Source organism: Onychostoma macrolepis, chromosome 05 (genome assembly GCF_012432095.1).
Source record: "Onychostoma macrolepis isolate SWU-2019 chromosome 05, ASM1243209v1, whole genome shotgun sequence".
In the NCBI taxonomy this organism is placed as follows: domain Eukaryota; kingdom Metazoa; phylum Chordata; class Actinopteri; order Cypriniformes; family Cyprinidae; genus Onychostoma; species Onychostoma macrolepis.
The window spans coordinates 9,285,130-9,301,262 of NC_081159.1; positions in this window are offsets into that span (position 1 = coordinate 9,285,130).

Below are 16,133 nucleotides of genomic sequence, written 5' to 3' on the forward strand. Positions count from 1 at the left end.
TTTTATAGACTACTGCGTAATAAAACTACTTAAATTGATTTACATGTCATTTTTTTGCACATATAAAGGGCAGTTTAGTTATTAAATGTATGTGTCATATCAAATTCTTACATTTTAGTAATAATTCCACTTAATATAATAAAACACCATAGGGCTGTTACCAGTCAAATTAAATCAGTTTCAACAAAACTGATCTTTACACTGCAGAAGAAAAGGAAGTAGATGTAGGCATTTAGATGCATTTATACTGGAAAATTACAACTGCATAAAGTGTTACGATCTTAGTGTTTTAAATCAGTTTTTAAATATACAAATAAGAAATATATAATTGCATTTTTCCAACTTCTAAATGAAAGTAAACTGCCAGTAGGTGGCAACAAGTGACTGTCTTATTGAGTGAGTCATTGAGTCATTCATTCAAACAATTCATTCAGATGGATGATTCATTCATGAATGAAGCAAGTACCTGTCTTTATCAATAGGTTATTAAATCATTGACTCACCTGATTCATTCAAAAACACTGAATCATTCAGTAACGAAACACCGCTGTGTGCTCAGAGATGTGCAACTGTTCTGCTATCATCTTTGTTTGGAAATATTTTCATTAACCAAATTGAGCAAAAATAGTCAACACTGACAATGTGTCTAAAGTGAAAGTCACTTATTATTAACTATTGGTTTAAACTCTTGCATAAAATCAATGTCAAATTTGCAATCATACTGGTTTTCAAGGAAAACTCCATTCTTTTGGTCGTGTCAAGTTGCTTAACTCTATATCATATGCTTTTTTTTGTATAAAAACTGCATTTTAACTGCATTTTTAAAAATTAATTTCCATGATTTCCAATCTCCATGAGTTTACCTCACACACAGAAGGGCTGGATTAGCCTTATCTGGCACGACCTTGTCAATACATTATCGATTATCAGTCGCTGTTTACATTGAATATAATAAAATCGGTATTATTCTCGCCGAAATTTCAGCCTCCCTAGTTAGATTTTTTTAATTAGGTCAGTTCTACTTTTGGGCAAGTAAATTCTCTTTCACTTGCCCCTTCAAAAAATTCACTTGTCCTGAACATTTAATATAGTTGCAGAACCTGTAGTATTAAAAGAAAAAAAAGAAATCCACCTACATTTGGCAGGTGTTAATGTCAAGTCTATTACATAATATAATATAATATAATATAATATAATATAATATAATATAATATAATATAATATAATATAATCAATAATGATTGATTGATGATGCTGTATGACAAGTGGTTCACTTGCTATGTAGGGTATGTAAATGATTTATTTATATGTTTAGTAATGTATACCTTTTTCATTCCTTCCACTTCTGCCTTTGCCAGATTAGATCCAAGCATCATAAAATGTCATTTGCGCACTATATAGCATCTTGTGAAGATTGGAGGCAAGTCAAGTGGGGGTCTTTGCCTCAGGTGATCTTTAAGGACATTGCCTCTGTACAGAGTCTACAGGGCCAGTCATCCACAAAAGTGATCTGTGGTATAACATCAGTGCCTGTGTGACCTTTCATCGTGCCCTTCCCCCTCCCTTCTTTGGGACCTGAGACCCTTCTCTGACATTTAACGCTAAGCCACCTATTACAGCCAGTACACACTTCTTAGCACCAAGGGTTCAAACACCAATACAAAATTCCCCTATCCATATCTAATAATTAGTGAAGAGCATGTTTACTGACTGCATACTGTACATGGCAATCTCTCATTCATACCAAGAGGCCACATGTCATGGGTATCTCATATTCTCACACCTTTGACAATCTATTCTCATTTTGAATGGTAAATAAATCCATAATCTTGAATAATTATATACAAGTTTATATAATTCTAATTTATATAATTGTGAATCGAACTCAAAACCTTAGTGTCGCCAGTACAGTTCTCTACCAGTTGAGCTATTTGTTGACAGATCACACTAATGGACAGAATTTCAGGATGTGTGTCTATTCGCATTTCATTGACACCCGACATCAGCACAGAGTTATAACTGAAATAAAATTAGCGAGACATCTTTGCTGGATACACGTATCACCTGAGAGTGATCAGGACACATAAAGGGTTGTGTATTAATATTAATTGACTGGAAAATTTATGGCTAAAGCTTATAGTGTGTGTTACAAATAGCTGTGGTCAAACTCACACAGTACATAGTGTGAGGGCATTAGTACTATGTGTATGTTATTGGAAGAGTTATGAAACTTGCATCTCCCCGACTTTTTTTTCCTTGTGTGCAATCTATCTGAGCAGTAGTAATCTGTATTACAGTATTACCGTTGTATGAAAGTTAAAACCACATGGAAACATGTACGCACACACATTAACTCATAGGCGAGTGTGTATTCCTGGCAACATTGCGCCTTTGACTCAGCATGGCTTTACATCAAACCACACACACAACAAAATGGGGAAAAGAACAGTGTCAAATCCCCTCTCTCTCTTTCTATTTTAAGAAGGAGCTTGGGCTAGCTTGGACCATCCCCACAGGAGCAAGAAAAATGCTGGGATTCAGAATCCAGCTCTGTTTTTCACACGGAGAGTGTGGGAGAGAAGGAGAGGGAGAGAAAGAGAGTAAAGGGTAGAGGGATATTTCTAGTGTCAGAATACATGGTCCAAGTAAAAGACTGTGAATAACAGAGAAAAAATATCCGGTGATTTGAAAAATTCCCCTGGAAAAGCTCCCAGAATGAATGGAGTAGTGGAATATGTACCAGTCAGGCCTCTGGGAATGAGTCCAAGACAGATATTTAGAGTAGTGGATGAGGAGGAAACCAGCTGATGTTAGGAAAGGGAAGGATGAGCAAACATATAGAGGTGAGAGGAGATGTTGCTGTCATAAAGGATTTCAATCCCCAGCACTGGGATTCCTGGGACTTCAATGGTTCTTGGCAAAACCCATATGAATGATAGCATGTGGATTTTTGTGTATGTAACCAGTGCTTGTATTGTACAAATGGACTGTCTTTGTCCGTGACAAATTTAGTCAAACTTGCCCTTTGATCTGCAGTGTACTGTGTATGAAAATTAACTAAATTAGACTATTTTACATGCTTGGATTAAAATTAGGTGTTTGTGACAAAATTGATCTTTTTATAAAATACCTAAAATGTTTAAAGTTCATTATCTATTGGCCACTTTATGTAAAGCTACAATTTACAAATGTGTATGCATCTGTATATTCATATATTGTGTGTCTGTGCATGTCTGAGATGAGGGAGCATGTGTAAGCATGTGTATGTATGAGAAAGTGAGAAATGTCTTTTCTGGATTGTGTATATTGACCTGTGTGGGTGACAGTGACATAACTACCATACTTGACATATGCCATGGTTTATGATCAAACTCTCTGCTTCCTCATGGGATAAGTGTGTCAGATGGGGGTTTTGCTTTCACACACCTCACAAGGTCAGAAAAGCAATATCAAACAGGGCTAAGGTCACTAGTCTGTTCTCAACCCAGAGTTTGCAACTCCATTCACACTCGCGATGCATCAATCTCATATTTGGAAGAAAAGAAAAAGGAAAAACATATTTACAGCTGGTATTATATTTTCCAGCTGAATCTGTGCATTAAAAAAAAATAAAAAAAATTTTTTTTGCCAAGTTGTGAATGGAAGGTCACAGTCCGTTTTGAATGTGATGCAGTGAAAAGTCCACTTACTGAGCTGGCCTCGCTGATTTTATGTGCATAAACAGACATATAATGTGACTAGTGTAGTCTAATTCCTGAATGAATGAGCCAGTTCTTTAAATGTATAATTCAAAAAGACAAGTTATTGATTTGAATCAGTCAGATGCATTCGTCACTGACCTAAATAAACTTAGACTATTACTGACTGACTGTCCATATGTCAGTTTGTCATTAAAAATACACATTTGCAATAGTTTTGTTTTGTAATAAAGAAAACAAAGATCATATAAATATGTGATTGTAATATAGAATCAAAAGTGGGCAGTGGTAAATGCAGGTCCACGTGGAGTCCAAAGCGTTTTGTGATCTGTCATTTTAAATCACAGTGCATTTGTAGTGCAACAATCAGCTGCTGCAATAAATCAAGTCTTTTAAAGCTCTGAAAGCAAAAATCCTGTCAAAACATACATAGACAGTCACAGAGCTTCGATAGTTCGCTGTATACAGTGACATTGGCAATTTACTGTGGATAAAAGTGTTAGCTAAATAAATAAATATTTGTGAAATTAAAACATTGCATTAATACAGGTGGTTGACTAAATGATATTCTTCTCAAAACATTGATCGTGGCGAAATTAAAAGTGCAACATTTGTGTGTTTTTTTAAATGTCAGTGATTTATTGACATAAAATGCATGATGCAGTCATGAAAGACAGGAAGAGAGAAAGAATATATCCACACACAGAGCAAGGAAAATGCAACAAAACACAATAAAACAGACAATCACAATCACACATTGTCACTGTCAGGTATGTAAATCATCTACCTGTAGCAATCGTGCAGCAACCTGACAGCTGTTGATTATACTCTACATAATGCATTATTGCAAAATCAAGAGTTTGTGTCTATGTTTGTGTGCTCGCTCATGTACGTTTTATCCCTCTCTCTGGTCCCCTTTTGCCACTGTATACCCCCAAATCCCCCTCCACAATTCTTCCAAATCTCCCATTCCCTCTTCCAGGCAATAACATCTTAATTAGGCCTTTCCCAGGGCAGGAAGTGTCTGGCTTAGGGGGAGAATTAAACTAGGCTGGGCTGCAGTACAGGTGCCTCTTCTCCTAAACCCACCTTACAGAGCAAACATTCACTTCAGCTTCACGCTTCTATTTCCAGGTCTGGAAATACAGCCCAAACGCATGCAGGCCTCTCACTCAGCTGTTCACCATACACTGCTGGCTCTAATATTCTAGACCCTGTTTGTCCTTCAAATCTGGATCAGGTTTCTTTATACAAAATTAAATTGTTCATGTAACGAATGCCAACACACTAAAACACTTACTCTCAGGAGCCAAATGTGGAAATATGTTTGTTTTCATTTAAACCTAGTTAACTAATTATAAAATAAAATGTGCTGTTACTGTAATCTCTGATAATTTTATAACATTTATATTATATTATAAAACAAAAGGTAACACTTTATTTCGATAGTCCACTTTAGACATTCTACTAACAGTAAGTAACTTTGCAACTACATGTCAACTAGCAGTCATTAGAGTATTAGTAGACTGTCTGTTTAATATCTTCTAACACTTTATTTTGACGGGTCCACAACATACAACATACTGAGTATGAGAAACTTTGCAGGTATATGTCAACTTATTCTACTAACTCTAAACCTAACCTAACAGTCTACTCAGAGTTAGTAGACATGCAGTTGCAAATTAATGAAAATTAGTTGGCATGTAGTTAAAAAGTTACTTATAGTTAGTAGAATGTCTAAAGTGGACTATCGAAATAAAGTGTAACCAAACAAAACTGTTCACACAACATACGGCAACACACACACACACACACACACACACACACACATTGCAATCTTAGCAGCCAAACACAGGAATATGCTTGTTTGGGATTTAAACCTGTTAATAAATAAATTAAAAAAACTGTAAGTTTTTTTTTTCTTTCTTAAATTAATAAATGACTAATTCATTCATTCTAGTTGACTAATTAAACTAATTTGTCACACTGTCTGTGGTGGTGCAGTAATTTGTGATCATTATTTATATAATGTAATATATACAAATTATGGCCATGTTCACACAGCAGCAGAATACGGTTGTCAGTCCTGTATGACCACGTACACACTGCAAGTTTCAGGAGTGACAACCGCATTTAAAATTATCATTCCATGTGTGTAAGGAATACTCCTGCATTTGTAACCATAGCAACATTTTGACATCTTGCCGGAATGAATAAAAAATTAGCCATTTGTTGTAATTTTTGGCTAAAGACTCTTTTTGTCCGTCGATTTTAACTAAACTACCGCTGATAGACGTGCTGCCTTGTGTTTATGCTCGGGAGGCTGCTTTAGAAAGTGCTGTCTTGCAGTGTTGCCATGTCCTCAGATTTACAAGTGCTTTTAGGCATGTTGTTTGGTCTTAGGCTATATCATAAACATTATGGAGTTAATAAAGTGGTGTGTCGCGGATATGAGATAAATTATATATATTTTTTTGTGTTATAAAACAAAGCATTTCGGTGTTTTAGTGTTTTTGTGCTTGTCCTTGTTTGTTTTTAATATGAAGATCTGGCAACACTGACACTACCGCAGGGCTTGTGAGCGCAGCTAGCCACGTGTCAAAATGTGCTAAGTTAAGATTTCTTTCACTGTTATTTTCTTGCAGACAAAGACACATTTCTGATGCACGTTAAAATACGTCATTAACAACTAGCTGTTCAGTTCAGTTCTATACACACTGCGTAGAATTTCTGTAAATGTGGTTATCACTACCTGTATTTTTCGGGAGTTAATGCGGTTGTAACTCCCATATTTTAGTGAATTATGTGTGTACAGAACGTGAACCAAATTTAACTGCAGTGTGTACGGTGGTCTATTTGAGTCAGTTGTATTTACGTTCACACACAGATCGGTTATTTACGGGCGTGACAACCGCATTCTGTAACCAAACTCACACCTGTAAGGCCACGTTCACACAGCAGCAGAATACGGTTGTCAACCCTGTATTTGAGTCCAATACGCTTAAGTTCACACACATTACGGTTATTAACGGGTGTGACAACCGCATTCTGGCTACGTTCACACTGTCAGTTTTTGGGATTGACAACCGCATTTTCTTTACAGGCGTAAGTCTCTAAATGTCTCATTCACACAGCAGCTTACAGTTGCGTTTAGAATACCGTCTGTATGAACATGTAAGGAATATGGTCTTGACTCCTGTTGCCAGTAACCACAGCGAGAGTGACCAAAGTAAAATCAAAGATGGCGACGTCCATAAAACTGAAAGTCTTATCACTTTCTGACACAACAAGAGTCCAATCGAGCCGCGAGTTCTTTGTCAAATCTTCATTAACTGACAGCAGCTTTTAAATCTGGGTGGAGCTGAACATTTGAATCGCGCGCAGAACACAAAACTGACGGGATCTAAAACTTTCAGATAACACGGAGCTCATTTCTCCATCACTGTAAGTTACCGAAAACACGAAACACATGGTAGATGTGCTTTTGTGCGACAGAGCGGCTCTCTCTCTCGCTGTATATCGTGACAGACAGCTAGTTGTCCAGTCCTGTTCTGTTACCACAGTGTGTTCCGAGAATGCGGTTGTGAGTCCTGAAAATTTACAGGTGTGAGTTCGGTTAGCCTACAGAATGGTGCCCGTAAATAACCGAACTGTGTGTGAACATAACCGTATTAAGGACTCAAATACAGGACTGACAACCGTATTCTGCTGCTGTGTGAACGTGGCCTCTGTAACCGAACTCACACCTGTAATTTTTTAGGACTCACAACCGCATTCTCGGAACACACGCGCTGTGTGAACGGAACAGGACTGGACAACTATAGTTGTCTGTCACGTCATACAGCGCGAGGGAGAGCCGCTCTGCCGCACAAAGGCGCGTCTATACCGTGTGTTACGTGTTTTCGGTAACTTACAGTGATGGAGAAATGAGCTGCGTGTCATCTGAAAGTTTTAGATCCCGTCAGTTTTCCACCGGTGCCGCCCCCGTCAGTTTTGTTCTGAGCGCGATTCAAATGCTCTGCTCCACCCAAATTTAAAAGCTGCTGTCGGTTAATGAAGATTTGACAGAATAACTTGCGGCTCGATTGGACTCTTTTCGTGTCATAAAGTGATAAGACTTTCAGTTTTATGGACGTCGCCATCTTTGATTTTACTTTGGTCACTGTCGCTATGGTTACTGGGCTTGACTCCCGTTGCACGTTCATACAGACAGTATTCTAAACGCATAGCTGCTGTGTGAAGGAGACATTTCAAGACTCACACCTGTAAAGTAAATGCGGTTGTCAATCCCAAAAACTCACAGTATTACATCGCATTACATAACATTACATAAATAATGAAAACAACTAGTGGACCAAGACATTTGAACCCCACAGTAGCTTCGTTCACAGTTTAATTGTTAGGGATGGAGTGCCAACTTCAAACAAACAGAAAGAAAGAAATCAAGAAGGGTTTCAAGTCTATAAAGGAGGCTCATGGGGTTGTAGCAAATATACACGCCCAGCTGATTCTGGTGGTCTTATGGACCTGGTGAGAGGCGTCTTTGTAAGAGTGGGCGAAGGGCTGGCTGTTGTCATACCGCTTTAATAGTCACTTGAGGGGCTGAAAAGGGGCATTGGAACAGGGGCTAAGACAGCTGAAGTGGATTGTAGTCACACTACAGGCTACAATATAGTGAGGTTGGTTTAATAATATGACAGTGTGGGAAAAGATTGACAGATTTTATGCTGATATAACACAATACAATTTGTGAAAGTGTTAAAAGTAGATTTGACGAGTGATATATGCTGTAAGCAAAGGAATACATTATAAATGGGTCAATCGAAATGCATTTCTTCCTAGTTTAGAGGTAATTTATGCCAAGATGAATATGATTGCACTGGCACGCTTTCAAGACCACTATATTGTCTATAGCTGTTTTGTATGGCCCTGTCTGAGCTCAGAGGGACTAGTCTTGGCTAGCAGGTGGTAAAACTATCCAATAAGAGCAGGAAATAATCCTCTTTACTGTAAACACCAGTTGGTGTCACGAGTACACTTACTAAATGTTAGCAGGAGTCAGTAGAGAGAGTGGTATGTGTGCATGTGGGTGTGAATGTGAATGCTTGAGCTTTGGAGACAGTCTGTGCTGATGATATGTGCTAGTAAATGCATGTTTTATTTATATGCAGATATTTGTGTCGCTCTATTATTGCACTCAAAGTGAGGACAGAAGTATCCAAATAAGTGACCCCTATTTTTGTCATTTAAATATAAATATTATGAAGTGTATCACATTCCCCCATTGCCTCTCTGAAGTGTGTTGCTGGATGCAAGGCTCCAATTCCCAGCATGCACTATGGCATTAATGAATAATGCAAATTACGGCTTTACTGCATAACTGCATTTACTGTTAACTGGTGCTCTTACATTTTAGTCATGTATTTGATATTAAGTGCATCTGTGTTCTTAAATAAGTCTTGAATATAGATTTAATCTTAGACTTATTCTGTATACTACTTCAGTGTTTTGAACGAAAGACAAAGTGAGACAAGCTCTCAATCTGGATGGACCAGTGCCACCCTGGTCCTTATGTGGCCTCGTCTCTGCGACAGATGCTGTCTCACCAGAGCAAACGAGGACACTGCAACAGAAACCCAACCAGTAATGTTCAAATCCAATTACACTTCAGCTTATCGTCTCAAACTCACCAACAAAATAGACAAGACTGAAAATATATGCTTAGTTTAGTTTTCACCCTTGTAGAGTTACAGCTGATGTCAGAAACATCAAACAGCATCATTAGGGGTGTAAATATAAAATATATTAATAGCAATAATATACATAAGATCTGATATTTGTTCCCATGCAGTTTACTTTGGTATATTCATAGTTTTACTACTAAAAATGGGTAAAGAATCACATACATTATTAATGCATCATGTTTACACCCCAAAACTACATTTAGAGCCCTGTGCTGTGATCTAGAGCGCTGAACCTGTGTAAGTGTACAGCTCTGAGCTCACAGTGGGGGCCTCTTTCGTATGCCTCATTTACTGTCCTGCTCCCTCCATTTAGCCACTCTTTCATTTATCTCTCCCATCCTGACACTGACTGCCTCTCTCCTTCCTGTGAGGACAATGACAAAGCAACAAGTGTTATGTTTTGTCTGTTAACATCTGTCTGCTCTTACTAATATCTAGTTTCACTTTTAAGAGCAAAACGTTACAAGTCAATGATGAAGTGTGTTGTGCTTTTGTGACAACATGCCCCAATATTGGGTCGAAAAGAAAAGTACACAATGATGCATGAAATAGCAAAAATGAAATGGTTCACATTTAGAAATATAAAAACATTGTTACATCTATCTCTAATGTCACTTTAATTTATGAGTGATTTAAACTATGTGTTAGAGAAACCACTGCTAGACAAAACACACATCTGTTTAATTGGACTTTTGACTCAAAATCTTTTAGTTGCTGAATTATAGGCTCTTGAGTGACAACTAGCTCCGGCCTCCCGCGTCTTTCTTTCAGTTAATTCCCAGAGATTTTACTCATTTGTTACATTCAGTAGTAATTTATGGTAAGCGCTAACATGTAAATAGTCATGCATGGGAGAACTGTGGTGGATGCCAAAGTGATCTCGAGAGAGCGGCAAGGAGAAAGAGCAGAGGAGAGGGAAAAAGTGAGGGAAAACAAATGAAATCAGCAGCCCCCTCCCCCTTTTTGCAAAGTGTGAAAGTCTCAATAAACCCATCAGTTCCAATAACAGAGCAGCATGAGGAGAAGAATAACAGGAGAGGAGGAGGAGGGGAGGGCATGGCCACCGAACGAAGTAACCACACATTCACTTTAAAATTTGCCCTGCACACCAGCCTGCTCACTAACACTGTTTTTTCTTAGAAAGCATTTGCATGTGTGTGTTTGCCAGTGTTCAGAAGTACCTAGCTAAAAGCAGAGATGCCAATAACTTCTGCAGGGTGTCAGTAGCTCATCTTCTTTTAAAATAGTGTGAGTACATTTTTATTTTAGTGAATCAGTTTGTTTGAATGGTTCATTTCAAGAACCAGTTCAAAAAAATATTCATTGAGAGTCACTGTGCCTATGCAGATGTTCTCTTTTTATGTTCTCTCTCTCTCTCTCTCTCTCTTTTAATTGAAATATATAGTTAAAGGGAAAGTTCACCCAAAAATGAAAATTATTTAATCATTTAGAAAGTCAAAAGTATAAGGATGAAAAAACTATGACAGAATTTTCATTTTTGGGTGAACAATCTTTTTAAATGCTTAGAAGTGAACTGAAACATGAAAGCACAGACTCACAAAGCATGTGTATATATCAATATAGCATTATAATGCCATAAAAAGAATGTACACAAAAACAAAGTAAATATGAAATAAATTATAAAGTTGAGACTGGGTAATATTACTATATAGAGAGATTTAGAAATGTCATTTTTACAGCTTGGTGAAGGAGAATTCACTTTCATTATATGGAAAAGAACACGCATGATATTCTTCAAAATTTCTCCTTTTGTGCTTTTGTGTTGTACATAATTAAGAAAATCATACAGGTTTAGAGCAACATGAGAAAATGATATCAGAATTTTCATTTTTGGGTAAACTTTCTGTTCAAATAATGTTTTCATTACCATGTTTAACCTTTTTTTTTTTGCCAGATTTCCCAACAAGAATTATTCCTTTCTCTCTTTCTTTATTTATTACATTACGTATTACCTGTATACTTCAGTTGTCACAATTGGCATGTGTAATATACCTAAACATATACACACACATACGCACACACACTGTTAAGGGGGCCTCTCAAGCTGGTTGCTTATGCAGTGCACAGTTTTCCCAAACATTCACACTTGACCACAGCCCCTTGGCTTTAGCCTACAGCTCTTTAGAGGAAAAAAAGGAGGCAGAGCTCGGGGGGTGTGGGGGGCTGCATTACCCAGCAGGGTCAGCTAAATGAGGGGGGGATTATGGGGGCACAGCCCAGAGGATCGCTTAAAGAGGCCACACCACAAAGTCCAACACGTTTCTCTCTAGCACAAAGTGGCATAGACGGCATGCTCATCTTAGGAGTCCATTCTGCCAACAATCTTCCGTTGCATCTTCTTACCGGGAGGGAATCGCTTGGTCAAATCCAGCATTAACTCAAGCTATATAATTTGCTGCGCTGATGAAAGCACATAAAGGGGCCTTTCGTAAATAAAATAAAGGCAGGCTCAGCGGTGGGAGGAGAACAGAAAGAGGCCCCCAGAGAGAAGAGTGTTTGTGAAAGAGTGCTCCATTAACTTTCAACACCCTGGCTGTCTGGTGCCCTCCACAGAGGTGTCTGGTCGTTCTCGTTCCCCGTTTTCCCTGTTTCTTTCTCTTTGTCTCTCTTTAGCCTCGCAGAAATGGTCGGTAGCTACATGATGGTTTACTGACCTGAAAAGGGGACCGAAGAAGGGACAGGAAAGGTGAGAGACACACTTACAGCCTCTGACACTCTCACACCCATTGCAGTGTGTGTGTGTATGATTGTGTAAAAACCAGATCACACTCCAATCAAGAGGATTTTCCACTTCACACTGTTGGCTCCCACAAGGGACAGGGTCAAAGCGATGGCTATTATGGATCTAGACACAGAAAGACCAGAAGTCTTGTAATGAATTGCTGTTCTGCTAATGGAAGCTACAGAGGAGTCGTTCTAAACATAATACAGGTCATCATATTGTTCTGAGAATTGGTGCACCTGTTTCTCTGTTGAAACAAGACAACATGTTGTGAACAAGTTCATACTCTGTATCCTGCATCTAAGAGTGATTGCTTACTCCGGTTTGTTTGAGTGTTACGCTCAAGAGCTATGGGGTAAACATTTGTGCTCGCACAAGTACAGACACTTATAAATATTGATGTCTCAAAACTTATGCAGAACACACTCGACTGCCATTTTTAGTGCTGAGCGAACAGCATTAGATAATATCTGCCATCAGGCGACAAGAAAAGCTGCGTACTTGCTTTTACTGCCTTCTTGATTCAAGTGTAGTTTGTACTGAAGTGTTTCAATTAGGAAATCTGAGACTGAATCGTTTCACTCCACTTATCTGCTTGATTTAATAATACTAATAATAATAAAGAAAATGAATACACTGAAGCTTCGCACAAAATGCGACTCAGATTTAGCTCACAAGCTAAAAGGCCATGGGTCAAATTATGGCATACACTTATAAATCAAATGAGATCAACATTTCAACGCCGTACAATATTTCTCATAAGACCTTACATACATGCATCTTTGGATGACATCTGCACACTGCTTGGCTTTCAGCAAACGTTTTGTGTTAAGAATCATATGAATATTTCATATATCTGTAAGATTCATGCCTGGAGGTTATTTCGCTCATTATTTATTCACTCTTTTCTGCATGAGTGTCGAAAGATCAGACACACTCATAAGGATGCCAGCGAAAAAATATAAAAAGAAAAGAAAAGAAAGAAGGAAAAATGCTCGACACCCTCATCTGGATGATGTCATTTTAGGATCAATGCCAAAAGTTGAAATTTGTCAAAAGAAAAAATGATTTGCTTTGCCAGGATGTTTATTTAACATTTAGGGGATTTTGTTTATGTGGATTACGCTGCGTGTCACATTGAAAATCACGAGCTTATGCATAAAATTGTGAGTTAGAGCAGTAACAGAGAAATGGTGACACCAGGTCTTGAAGGGTTTCAAGTGATCTGCCTTTTAATGAGGGGAACAGCTTAAGAAATCACTGAAAGTCACTAAATAAACTATAAACACAGTACAAGCTTATTGGCTTAAGCTAAATTTCTTAAATAAATCGCAAGCAAACACATCTCGTGGTATGCATGATGTTTTTAATGTAATGATTGTAATTGTCTGAAATGAGAACTGCCTTTTTTAATATGAAATCTGTCAAAGTTTCTTCTATAGCACCACTGCAACATTCCAAAGCCCTTTGCATTATTCAGTCCAACTTTGGCTGTGCTGTGGGGAATTCTTGGACTGATGGTTAGCTGATTGGCTAATTTGGGTGGTGGACAGCACACCTGCCATGCTAGAGCTTTTGTAAATAAGCTTTATTCCCTTCTCTCCCTGCTGGCTCTGGCTTATTTCAGCCTCCCATCACTGGCGTGGGGAGAAAAGCAAGAGGACTCATATCATCGAAGGGCCAAAGGTGAGGCGTCGAGAGAGAGCGAAGGGAATGAAATCTCCCGGCCCATTTTAGCAGCCATTCAGAGCGCATTACTCCTGGAGAAGGGAAACTTATAAAGGATCCTGGCGCTTGAACACATTTCTGTGTGTTTATGGGTGAGAGAGAGGAGAGCTGTGCGGAGGATCTGTAATAGATTCCCAAATTAAGGTTTCATGTCTCTCCCTTTTTCTCTGTTTCCTTCCGTATGGCACAGCAACTCCAGATAGATTTGTATTTTATTAACGTTTACATGCATATTTATGTTCCTGCTTTTTCTTATTGACATATTTGACACTACTATTAACCTTATCAAAATTCTTGACATCAACATTCACCAATTAATTGTGTATATTTACTGTAGCTGTGATTGTTTTTAGTCAAGACAGCTTTAAACTATTTAATATTTGTGAAGTTTTCCTAATATTTTCACTCTTAATCTGATTAAATTACATTTTATTTAGTTTTGCTTTATTTTATCAAATTTTACAGTAATGTAACAAGTGTATGATCATAAATAAAAGTTAAAATGAGCAAATGCAAAAGGAAATATTAATTAAAATATCCACTAAACCTGGGGAACATTGTTAAATGGAACAAAATGTGTCAATCAAAAAAAAAAAAAAAAAAAAAATCAAGGTTACAGATGATGAGACAATTTAAAATGATCTTTACTGTCAATCCTATAACATACAGTACATCTGTGCACTATATTTTTATTGACACAGATAACTTTGACTAAAACTGAACTAATTAATGAATCGCTACCAATTACAGTCTACTTCTCACAGGCTATGATTAACCTCTTCACCTATCTTAAATCCAAATGGTCAATGGATATAATATAAATTTATTTTTAATTAGGTTACTATGCTAGCTTCAGCTAAAAGACCATGTGTAATGTATACTGTGATTGGTTTATTTCAGTAGATGTTATGGTGAGAAACGTGGCTGTATGCTTGGCTGAGTTCCATTGCATTTTCCTGCAAGACACCATGAACAATAGCGGAAGCAAAGTTCACAGGATGTATTATAAAGTAAAAATAGGACAGTGTCTATCACCTGAAGTTATCTTTGAGATAAAAGCTTCATGTAATATTCATTCAACTTATGCATAACTCTAATAGCTAACAGCTTTAAACATTAACTTTTATCTGCATTACTTTGGATGGTTTGGATGTCTTAATGGAGAACAATAGCATGTCAATTGGTATTTGAGCACCGACACCAGATCAGCTGAGTTGACAGTATGTGGACGTTTAGTTTGTGCAGAGCCGACACTAGACCTGGTTCCTCCAGGGCAGAGAACATGAGGGGTAGGAGATATAAGATATGGCAGGTAGGACACAGCCTGAGGAAAAAACTGATACACAGCTGGGGCTACGATCCAAAGCCAGGTGACATGATGGAGATGAAGCCTCTTCACTCACATTCTTCCAGATGGCGGTCAGCCTTGTTCAAAGTTACATGAAGAAATGTCAGATATGCTCTGGATTTCACTGAAAAGTTCACTTCAAACTTTCACTGGTGTACAGAGCCAATACTAAACATCTGCTTGGAGGAAAAAGTGAAAATGGATACATTTTATAATAAATATCATTATATGAATTAAATAATTATATTTTTATTAAGAACATGTATTAATAAGTACGTGAAATTACAACTTGCTTACAACAATGATTGCTTATAGGGATGGTTATAAAATTTGTTGATGTGCTTTATTTTCCAGTTCAATACTGTAGTGCTTATAATATTAAAAACATCCATGTTCTCTATATGGTGACTATAAATTCTATGTTATTCTGAATATTATTTCCCAGTGTTAAATAGCATCTTGTAAGGCTTGCACAGACACATAGAGGTTCTTTGGTTCTGGCCCTATTTTGAAGTATGTAACCGTGTTTTAATCAACATCATGTGCAAATGAAATGTCATGGCCTTTAATGTGGGAGCTCTGAAGGAAATGTCGATTAAAATGTCAAGTGGTTTGTGGGCAATATGGGCAGGGGCGAGCGAATGCCATCTGTACAGTAATGCACAGAAGCCAATGGGCAAACCCAATCTTACATGCGAGCCGGGTGCCCTCAAGAACTGAAATTAGCAAGTGAAGCATGGACGCTCACACACACACACACACACACACACACACACACTGTAGTGTGCAAAAATGATATATTAATATATCATTAAAATGCAATCAAGGAATGTGCACCAAAAGACACTACATCTGAAATAAATGATAACATG